This window comes from Ipomoea nil, unplaced genomic scaffold, assembly GCF_001879475.1.
Source record: "Ipomoea nil cultivar Tokyo-kokei standard unplaced genomic scaffold, Asagao_1.1 scaffold1407, whole genome shotgun sequence".
NCBI classification, from domain to species: Eukaryota; Viridiplantae; Streptophyta; class Magnoliopsida; order Solanales; family Convolvulaceae; genus Ipomoea; species Ipomoea nil.
In genome coordinates this window covers 1,787,164-1,797,353 of record NW_017617835.1, presented here as the reverse complement: position 1 = coordinate 1,797,353, position 10,190 = coordinate 1,787,164, and the positions used below count along the sequence as shown (strand labels likewise).

The following is a 10,190-nucleotide window of genomic DNA, read 5'->3' as shown; positions in this document are numbered from 1 at the left end:
ATGCACATACCCTTATGGCTTGAATCAGTTTGAAAAGAAACCAAATATGGCCTCTCCAAACACAAATATTAGCATCTCTACCACTTCTCCCAAGGGTGCCACCGGAGAATCCAACACTATTCCGGCGAAATCTCCGAAGGGACAGTGCCTCTGCTCGCCGACGACCCATAAAGGGTCATTCCGGTGCCGGTATCATCGGTCGGATTCTTCTGGGTCTGCTGCATGGTTCAAGAGATCAAACTCCATGCCGCCGGCAAAGGGCCACAACCTTTCCGCCCTTTCTCCCAAGTCTGTTGAATCTACTTAATCTGTATCTTTATATGTATATCTAATAATAATAATAATTATTAATCTTTTTTATTTCAATTACTTTAATTGTCCAAATTTCCTACAACGTTGTTTGATTTAAAAAAAAAAAAAAAAAAAAAAAAAAAAAAAAAAAAAAGTGGATATGAGTTTTGATCTTTGATTATAACGATATTTGTAATTATTAATTTTGTAAATTTTATTTTATAATTATAGTACAGATTAAGTTCTTCATTAAAAAGCATATGTCAATCATGTGTTAGAAGATTAAAAGTGAAACTAATATCTGTAATTGTTTTGAAAAACTTAATAGTTAGTTGATTTTCAGGGTCAATAGTACTCCAAAAAGTTGATTTCATTTTAATAGTTAGGTGTCTTTGTTTTGAGGTTTGTTCTCCATTCATCATTAAAAAGCATATACCAATTATGTGTTAGAAGGCTAAAAGTGAAACTAATTTATGTTATTGTTTTCAAAACTTAATAATTAGTTGATTTCTTTGTAATAGTTAGGTGGCTTTGTTTTGAGGGTTGTTCTGAATCCTTTGAAGATCAAGTCTATATCCTCTCTAAATTATTATTTTTTTTTCGTCGATTTGCAATAAAACTCTTTTTTTTTTAAAGAATTGATTTCTATTTATATTTAACTTTAAAAAGTTTGATAATTGATCACAAAAAATAAAAAAAAATAAAAAAATTCTAAAGTACTTTGATTAAAATTAATAACGAAAGGACTATATTTAAAAATATTATTATTCTTAAAATATCAAGAATAATATTAATTCCAATAGACATCGTATTATCTCCAAAAAAAAAAAAAAAAAAAAAAAAATCTGGTAAGAACCACTTGTTATTATATATAACATGAAGTACCTAATTTTGACATAAAAATTCTCTACCATTATAATATATAGTGTATTAATCTTGTATATAAAGTTCAAATGTACAAGGAGTCAAGGATAGGTTGAAGCTAAATTTCTTTGAATCTTGCGATATTAATTTTTAGATTTTTTTATGGTATAAAGTATTGGTACGATATGATAGGCTTTCTTTTATTTTTGTTCATATTCTAGCATGCACTATACATTATTGGATGAGATGCCCCTCTTAAATGGCCAACTTCTACCACATTGTAGCATCAAACTTTAGCCACTGAATTGTTGGGAATTAAAAAGTGGGTCGTTTGATCACCATCATACAATCGGATGATTTGATCCTTTTTTAAATTATCTTCATTTTCTCATAGATATTATTATAATAATTTTTGTGATGGGATTTAATTGGCTTGGGGTGATATCATTGATCCAATTTTTTTGTTTTTCATATAAAATATTTAAAGCAAAAATTATTTGATTATGATGAGAATTACGTAGAAAATGATGTGCATTGCTTGAATTGGTCAATACCCACAAAAAATAAAGGAATAAATAAATAAATAGAAAAGATCGATGCAGCATGATAGCGCTTTTGGAAGAATTTTTGCCGCAAGTAGCAACGGGATATCAATGGCGGCAACCAAATCATATAATCATATCACTACTAATTAATAACTAATATTAGTACTCAAATCCAATTTGTTTGCATATTTTATTTGACGCTTTTGATGTAAATCACGGTGATTCAATTAATGGTTCAGCATAGAGAGTTAAATGCAGTACGCAAAAGAAATCTGTCCAACATAAAGTCATAGACGGTTAAATGCCAATACACACAAAAAATTTACCCACTTTAAACATTCTTACGTTATCGGTGCAGAAATTCGACGAATAAGCTAATCTATACAGACTTATTTTACACTTTTTAAAACAACATCTGGACGGTTTAATAACAAAGCTATTGATTATTTTATTATTCACTAACTGTGTTGTAATTGGTGACTCTTATTTTAATAATTTTAGTACAATCTATCTATTAATTGTGATGTTATTAAATCACAAGTTATTTGAATAAAATTACTCCGTATTGTTCTATTGAAAGACTATTATTCCATTGGGTATTAAATAATCTTGGGCCAAATCATTGTTTCGTGCTATTTAAGTCGTTATATAACACAAGTAACTCCAAATATGATAATCTTTCATCAGTCTTATTCTAAAAGGTTGCAATCTCTATCTCTATATGTATATCTCTATCTCTATATCTCTATATATATTAAAGCAAAATGATTGGCACAACAATTTTTCCCCAAAAATTTAGTGGCATTTTTGTAAAACCAAACTAATAATAATAATAATAATAATAATAATAATAATAATCTCTATAATTAGCATGTGTATATATATAATATAAATAAATGAGTGTAACATGGGAAGAATAATATATATGTAATATATATTCCTTTATTATTTTGGAATCAAAATTTATTATGATTGGAAGTTACCAATCTCTTCCTATGCCCTATTAATGACTATTAAATTATTTCATAAAGATTAGTTTACTACCTATATAATTATGTAGATGAGAATTAAAAAAATTTGTCTTCCTCCTCTTTCCTCCATTGCCATGAACTTTTATACAATATAAAATTATATATTTTCGTCTTCTTCTTCGAGGTTGGAACTCTCATTTCAACAAGTGTTTTGTAAGTGTTATTCCTTTATTTTATTTTATTTAGTATGGGTAGAATACAAGTAGGGACCTTAACATTTTACTGGTGCTTATGTGTATCTTGTGTTGTTTTATTGTTGATGATGATGATGGTTGATAGAAGAGGAGGATTTGAACAATTGAGATTTAGAGAAATTTGAGAAAATAAGATTTCACGGTAAGTGGTTGTTTTCTTTTTACTTTACCCAAAATATTTTCCAAAGTGATAAATATGTTGGTTGATAATTATTTGATTGAATGTTTTGGCATATGAAATGACTCAATTGATTACTTAGAAACATTTTTATACTTAAAAAAAAAAAAAGTATTTATGAATTATACGGTTAATATGCATGTTTTGCTTAAAAAAATTTATTATTGATTTTATTTAGATTCAAGAAATAAGTGTACAACTATATATAAACTGTATATATTTGTTTACAAAATATATATATATTTGTTTTATTCATACGAAAAATAATGTGTGTGTGTATGTGTGTGTGTGTGTGTGTGTGTGTGTGTATATATATATATATATATATATATATATATATATATATATATATATATAGTTGTTTATTTACGTACATTGTGTATATTTCTATAAAAATTATTATTATTATTATTATTATTATTATTATTATTATTATTATTATTATTATTATTATTATATCCCAAGCCCATTGAAGGGCAGAATACACCGCCCTTCTACCATTAACGCATCCCGTGCAATGTGAAGAGAGAGTTCTCCCTGTTGATGGCACATGTGTCTTCTGCCCCGAGGTTGATGAAGATGCTGATCATATTGTAATAAGGAAATGCTGGAAGACTAGGAAGGTCTGGGAGCGCCTGATTCCTATCTATAAACGCGTGCAATGGGAATGTGGCGACTTCGTGGGGTGGATCCTAGGCAACATTGCAATGAAGTCGGACTGAAGTGCGTTCTTTGCGACAACAACATATCTCGAGAAATTTGTTTCAATTGGGAAAAGGGCATGCAATGATTCAATTCTGTGTATTTTTTTACATTAAAGATTTACATTACTTTTTTATATTGTATTTTTATTTGTAAATATGAAATTAATTACTATATACAAAAATAGTCTATTAAAAGGTAGAATATTTATTTATATAATAATTATTTTCATATGAACGTATGTAACTGTCAATTTCAGAATTACATATAGGTATAATATGATAATATTATATATATATATATATATATATATATATATATATATCGTATATCATATATAGTTATCTGGATCAGATTTATGAATGATATATATAATTGGGTAGAATAATTTAATTATATATATTAATTTAAAAATAACTTATTAAAAGGTTTGAAATGATATGATAAATTATTTTAAAATTATTTGGCAGATTGAAATGTCGCAAAGTCTCCCTACATTTAGTAATTTGTATTTGTAATTATGAAATTAATTACCATATATAAAAATAGTCTATTAAAGGGCATGATATTTATTTATTTATATAATAATAATAATAATAATAATAATAATAATAATAATAATAATAATAATAATAATAATATAATACTACTATAACGAATTAGCCTTACAAAACGAATTATTCACATACAGAAACTGAGAAACGCGTAATCATGCATACTATTAGCCTTAACGAATTATTATTACTATAATTAGTATGCACGTGTAATTCATGGTATTTAGTATGCAGGAATTATTATTCATTTGTTACTATGCACGAAAATCATGCAATAGCTATTAGTATTAGTATTTAGTATTTCATAATTAAATTAAATCATCCTTAATTTGCACCCTTGATTACATAATTTGGAACGCAAATTATTCATTTATAATTAATTTGCACAAATTCATAGTTATAAATACCTCATTGGTCATGCTTCTCATTCATTTGCAATCCTCTTCCTATACTTTTCAATTTTCATACGCTAAACTTTTCAACTTTTCAATATGGCTCCCACCTTCAATCTACTTAACCAAATCACTGCTACCTCCACGAATTGTGCGATACAAGTTCGCCTAATCCGAATGTACGAGTCAACATTCAACAATAACACCTACAATTCTCAAACTTTGGAGTGTGTGTTTCATGTTTCTAAGGTGTATTCGTCACTTTTAGTATAGATATATATAGATTATCTTTTAGTCTATATATATCTCTAATTTCATTGCAAAATTAAACAAAATATATAATAATTATTAGGTACAGTAGCTTGCAATATTTTCAAATTTAGTTCGTTAAACTTAATTCATTTATCGAACAAAAATTACAGTAGCTTGCATATTTTATATATATATATATATATATATATATATATATATATATATAGAATTATTCAACATAATTTTAGTATATAGAATATTAATACTTTTCATATTTTATTTCCATTAATCATTTACCATTGATAATTACAATGCTAAAAAACACACAATATTCATGATGATTTAATTGGTTTCGCCCGCATGGGTAGCTTAACTGGTCATAGAGGTGAAACTTTGAAAGAATGATCAGGGATCGAGTCTCACTAGCAGCAGTGTAAGAGTAAACTCTCAAAGTGAGGGGGACTCCTTGTGCGCAGTGAGCATCGGTCTAGCCTTTATGGTTCATGTTCATCCTCCCAAATGCTCTGTCGGGCTGGGGTGTAGGGTTGTGGTGCAACCTTTGGAAGAATGATTTAATTGGTTTCTATCTATTTTTAGTGTAACATTTATTTTTAAGCCAATCAAAATCTAGGCATATTTGTTTTCTCATAAAATGTTTATGTTTATGGAAATAATTATGGTTAGCCATTAATGACTCCTTTCTTAATGAGCCTTAACTTAAGATTGAAGTTACAAACAAAAGGGTGGCAGAAGACACTAAGAACATTCATCATAAAACATAAAGGGTAAGCATTGCGATTACAGACCATGAGAAAGATTACATCTTCATGCACCATTCGGTCAAAGAGGAAATATTATCATCAAAACAAAGGTATTTCATTCTCATTTCAAAAATATAAATATAGTAGAAAATATTTTGTAGTTATCATGTAGTCAATGATCTATGTCTTTTTATTAAACTGTTAGCACTAAAAACCACTAATCTTTTGGTGAAAATGGTGGTTCGCCTATGTTTTCTCTTTTGTATTAACCCAATAGTCGCCTGAAATGTTAGGAAACTGTAATAAGATTTAGAAAAATTACATCAACACCAACATGCACAACCATAAACAATATGTTCCGGGATAACCAGGCTGCTATGTCTACGTACATTCAACTAAAAAGTACTTAGAAAATTATAATAGATCTATACATCAACAACCAACATGGTATATACCACGAAATTTTCAATAATTTATAATTTTGTCACTCTTATTTTTCTATATTGTATGTTAAAGTAATTTCTTTATTGTTTCTATTTTCCATTTTATATTTCCGTTCCAACTTTTTATATATTACATCATCTCTTAAATTTTCACACAATTACACAATAAGATAAACAATATTCATCCCATGTATCGCATGGGTATCATACTAGTTACTAATAAAACAAAATTTCTTTAACTTCTTTTGTGTTGATTGGCCAATTAAATTATACTCGAAGAGCATCATAATATACTAGAGGAGTGCGATGAACCGGATTGTCAAACCATTTGAATAGATTGGTGGAAGAAGTGTTTTTATAAATACCAATTTTGGTCCCACGAGTATTAGCAAAATGACAGTTTTGGTCCACATGTTTAATTCCTACCAATTTTCATCCACGACTATTGTTTTAGTACCAATTTTCATCCACAACTATTGTTTTAGTGCCAAAATTCATCACGCCGGTCACCCCTTCGTTTAAGACATGCCGGAATATGAAATTATTAAGGGTAGTTTCGTGCTTTTCAAATTAAGATTCATATTTGAGCATGAATAAAGGGATTTAAGCCCTAAGATTTATCCCAATTCGCAGTTTTCCTCCTCAAATTAATGTAGAATGAGGAGGAGAATTGCGAATTGAGATCAATCTTTGGGCTTAAATTCATTTATTTATGCTCAAATTGGAATATTAAGTTAAAAAGGACGAAAATGCCCTTAAAATTTTTAGATTTCGGGATGTTTTAAATAGATGGGTGACCGATGTGATGAATTTTGGTACTAAAATAATAGTCGTGGATTAAAATTGGTACAAAAACAATAGTCGTGGATGAAAATTGGTAGGAATTAAACATGTGGACTAAAACCGTCATTCTGCTAATACTCGTGGGACTAAAATTGGTATTTGCTCCAAAATTTTATTTGTAATACACGTTGTGATTTTATTTATTAAAAAAAAAAAAAAAAAAATCAGGCCAACCTCGACCCGGCCCATGACCTATAATATGCATGGTCAGCCCAACCCAGTTGGCCGTAATGATTGTGGTCCTGTCTATTACGAATATATTTTATTATTATTATTATTTTATTGAGTATTATAGTTTTCTGTGTTATTTTATTTGTAAGTTATTAGATAGCATCACAAAAATTCAATCTTGCAATCATCCATTTGAAATGATAACTAATGTATCATCAATATTATATGATAATTGACTTATAACTTATCATTTATTAGCATATTAATTATAAATCCATATACATAATATCATGAAGGATATGAAATTTTGGAATACACACCTTACCTGGGCAGCTGGGCCCCTATAACAATATGAGCCATGCTAAGTCCATTTATTCAATAAATTGGACATTAGGCTATAGGTACCATTTTTGTCCATAATAAATAATATTGAAAACACGTCTCAAAATCCAAATCCATGAGGGCTATTACAAATACTATACAAATTATACAAGTAACTCAAAAAAGAAATAAGGCAATAGACTAAGAAAGTTAAGTCTTCGTTAAGTGATAATGATGATATAAAGAAAACTCAACCCTCTACTATTTATATTATTTTTAGGGTCAGAAATAACAGAGAATATAATGAGTGAATGAGAATGTCTAGAAATTCCAGACCACACACTTGTCTCGCCAAATTGTTAAACTACCACCAAACCACCCCCTACCCCCACAATGCACCTTGGGCATGAAAACTCACCGGTTGCTCCCCTCTCCAATCGCACTTGTGCCCCAGGTGTGAAGGTGCAAGATGGCATCTCCTTCGTCCCGGGGGGGGGGGGGGGGTGACGAAAAGTACCTTGAAACCATATACTTTATGTCGCACTCTAATCACAAAATTTTCTTCTATTCTTTACTTTATACCATCGTTTCAATCCTTGCACTATCACCCCCTTTACTTTAATATTTAGTCCAATTAACACATATAACTCTTCCATTTTTATAAGTCTCAATTCTCAAAATCTTACATATACGTTTCAATAATTATTTAGACCTAATTAATCTTGGGCTCAATTAACTTTGAATTAAAACCTCATATCTCATACCTCATACCTCCATTATTGTTACGAGTTTATTATATATTATATAAATTAATTTTTAATACAGTTACTATTTTCTAGATGAATATGATTTAGTTTGCCATTTGTCACCTCTAAATTTGAAAATCAAGATGGGAGTCCTTGAAATTTCTAAGGTGTTTAAGTCTTTGATGGAAAGAGTGGAAATTTGGGAAATGAAGTTCTAGAAGGTAAGAGTAAGAAATCTCAAAAAAGAAGGTAAGAATAAGAAATTTTATGTTGAATACAAATCATTTAAATTCTTCAACAGCGCCCACTGCCCACGCGCTGGACCTACTCCCAACGTCCGTTTTCCTATCAGACAAACTTTGTTACATACAATTTTATTAAAAATATATATATATATTTTATTAATTTAGTTTATTATCCTCAAAAAACTGTTACGGAGTATTAAATATAGATGATTATGCTTTTGTTTAATAAATATGACAAAATATTATAATAACATTTTTTTTTTATTATAAGGAAGGGGGATACCCTACATATACACACTATTACCTCAATTGAGGTTCAAACCTTACACCTCCCACTTAGGGGAGCAATTCAATACCAGTGGACTACAAGTCACTTGGTCCATGGAGTCGAACCCAACAAGATAATTCAAGTGGCAAATAAATTCTTTTTGTATAAGAGAATTTTGGGATAACCCAAATTCGATTCGATTCGATTTCTATAAGTGATGATTCTCTTTGGGCCAGCTTATGCGAATTGGGTGAACCTAGACTGTTAAGGAAAAAAAATATATATATCCAGACCACTGTGCGGTTTACATCAAAAAAAAAAAATTATAGTCAACGGAGCCATCTTTCCTTTCGCGTCACGGCGGCTCTGACGGTCAAAAATGGAAGTTCGTCCCTACTCCCTTCCATACAGATTCTTATAACTCATGTTTGATGTCTCATCTCCGACGCGTGGCGTTCACCCCACTCAACACTTTCCCAGAAACTTCACCGAATATACCTAACTACGCACACGCCCATACATGTATGTGTGTATATATATATATATATGCTTGAACCATCTTTTCTTCCTCAGATCAGCTCCATTCATTTTCTCTCTGCATTCAAAGTTTAATTTGAATTTTCTCCGAACCCGTTTTCCGTTTCCGATCATTATACTACCGAGAATGAATTCCATGAGGATGGCTGCACTCCCAATTCTTGGATTCATGTTGATGGCTCTGCTTCAACTCGGGTCGGGTCAAATCACGGCTCCTTCTCCTGCTCCGGCCGCCGCCCCTTCCAATGATGGTAAGTTGTAAACCTTAAACCCTGCCGGCAAATCTGCTGTTTCATCGTTTGGGTCGAAAAATTCACATTAATTAATTCAGGTAAATGAAGCTAATGATGTGATGTTGATTTGGTTGTTGCAGGCGTCGCCATTGATCAAGGAATTGCTTACGTTCTTCTGCTGGTTGCGCTGGCGGTTACATATTTAGTCCATTAATTAACAGAGTAGAAGATCAGAGATTCTTTTTTAGACATTTTACTAAGCTACCAAATTCTTTATTATTATGTATTTGATTTTCTCCTACACCTGGAGAATTTCATACTTTTGTATTCTTTCTTGATGGGATTGTAAAGGAGTTTTTCTTCGGTTAGTTACTACATATATTATATGTATAATACAAATTCGTTTACAGTTCATATATTCGCCAAGATTTCTTGAAATTGTTGGAACGAAAAGTAGAGTTAAATTTAGAAATGAGTTTTTTTACTTTAAAGTTATTCAAATTCAAATTTTAGTTCTCGGAGTATTAATTTCAAATGGTTGTGTTAGTTGCATTGGTTTGTTTTGATATGGAATATATAGTTAATTTGATTATGTTTTAAATGTTTTTAAAAATAGAAA

General features: G+C 29.8%; 1 long non-coding RNA gene across 1 annotated transcript; it reads left to right on the top strand.

Annotated features, from left to right (window-relative positions):
• The first annotated feature begins 9,347 nt into the window (after positions 1 to 9,347).
• Positions 9,348 to 9,985, top strand: LOC109186424. The gene is made up of 2 exons (XR_002055135.1): positions 9,348 to 9,589; positions 9,712 to 9,985. It is a non-coding gene; the product is annotated as an uncharacterized LOC109186424 (long non-coding RNA).
• Positions 9,986 to 10,190: the final 205 nt, after the last annotated feature.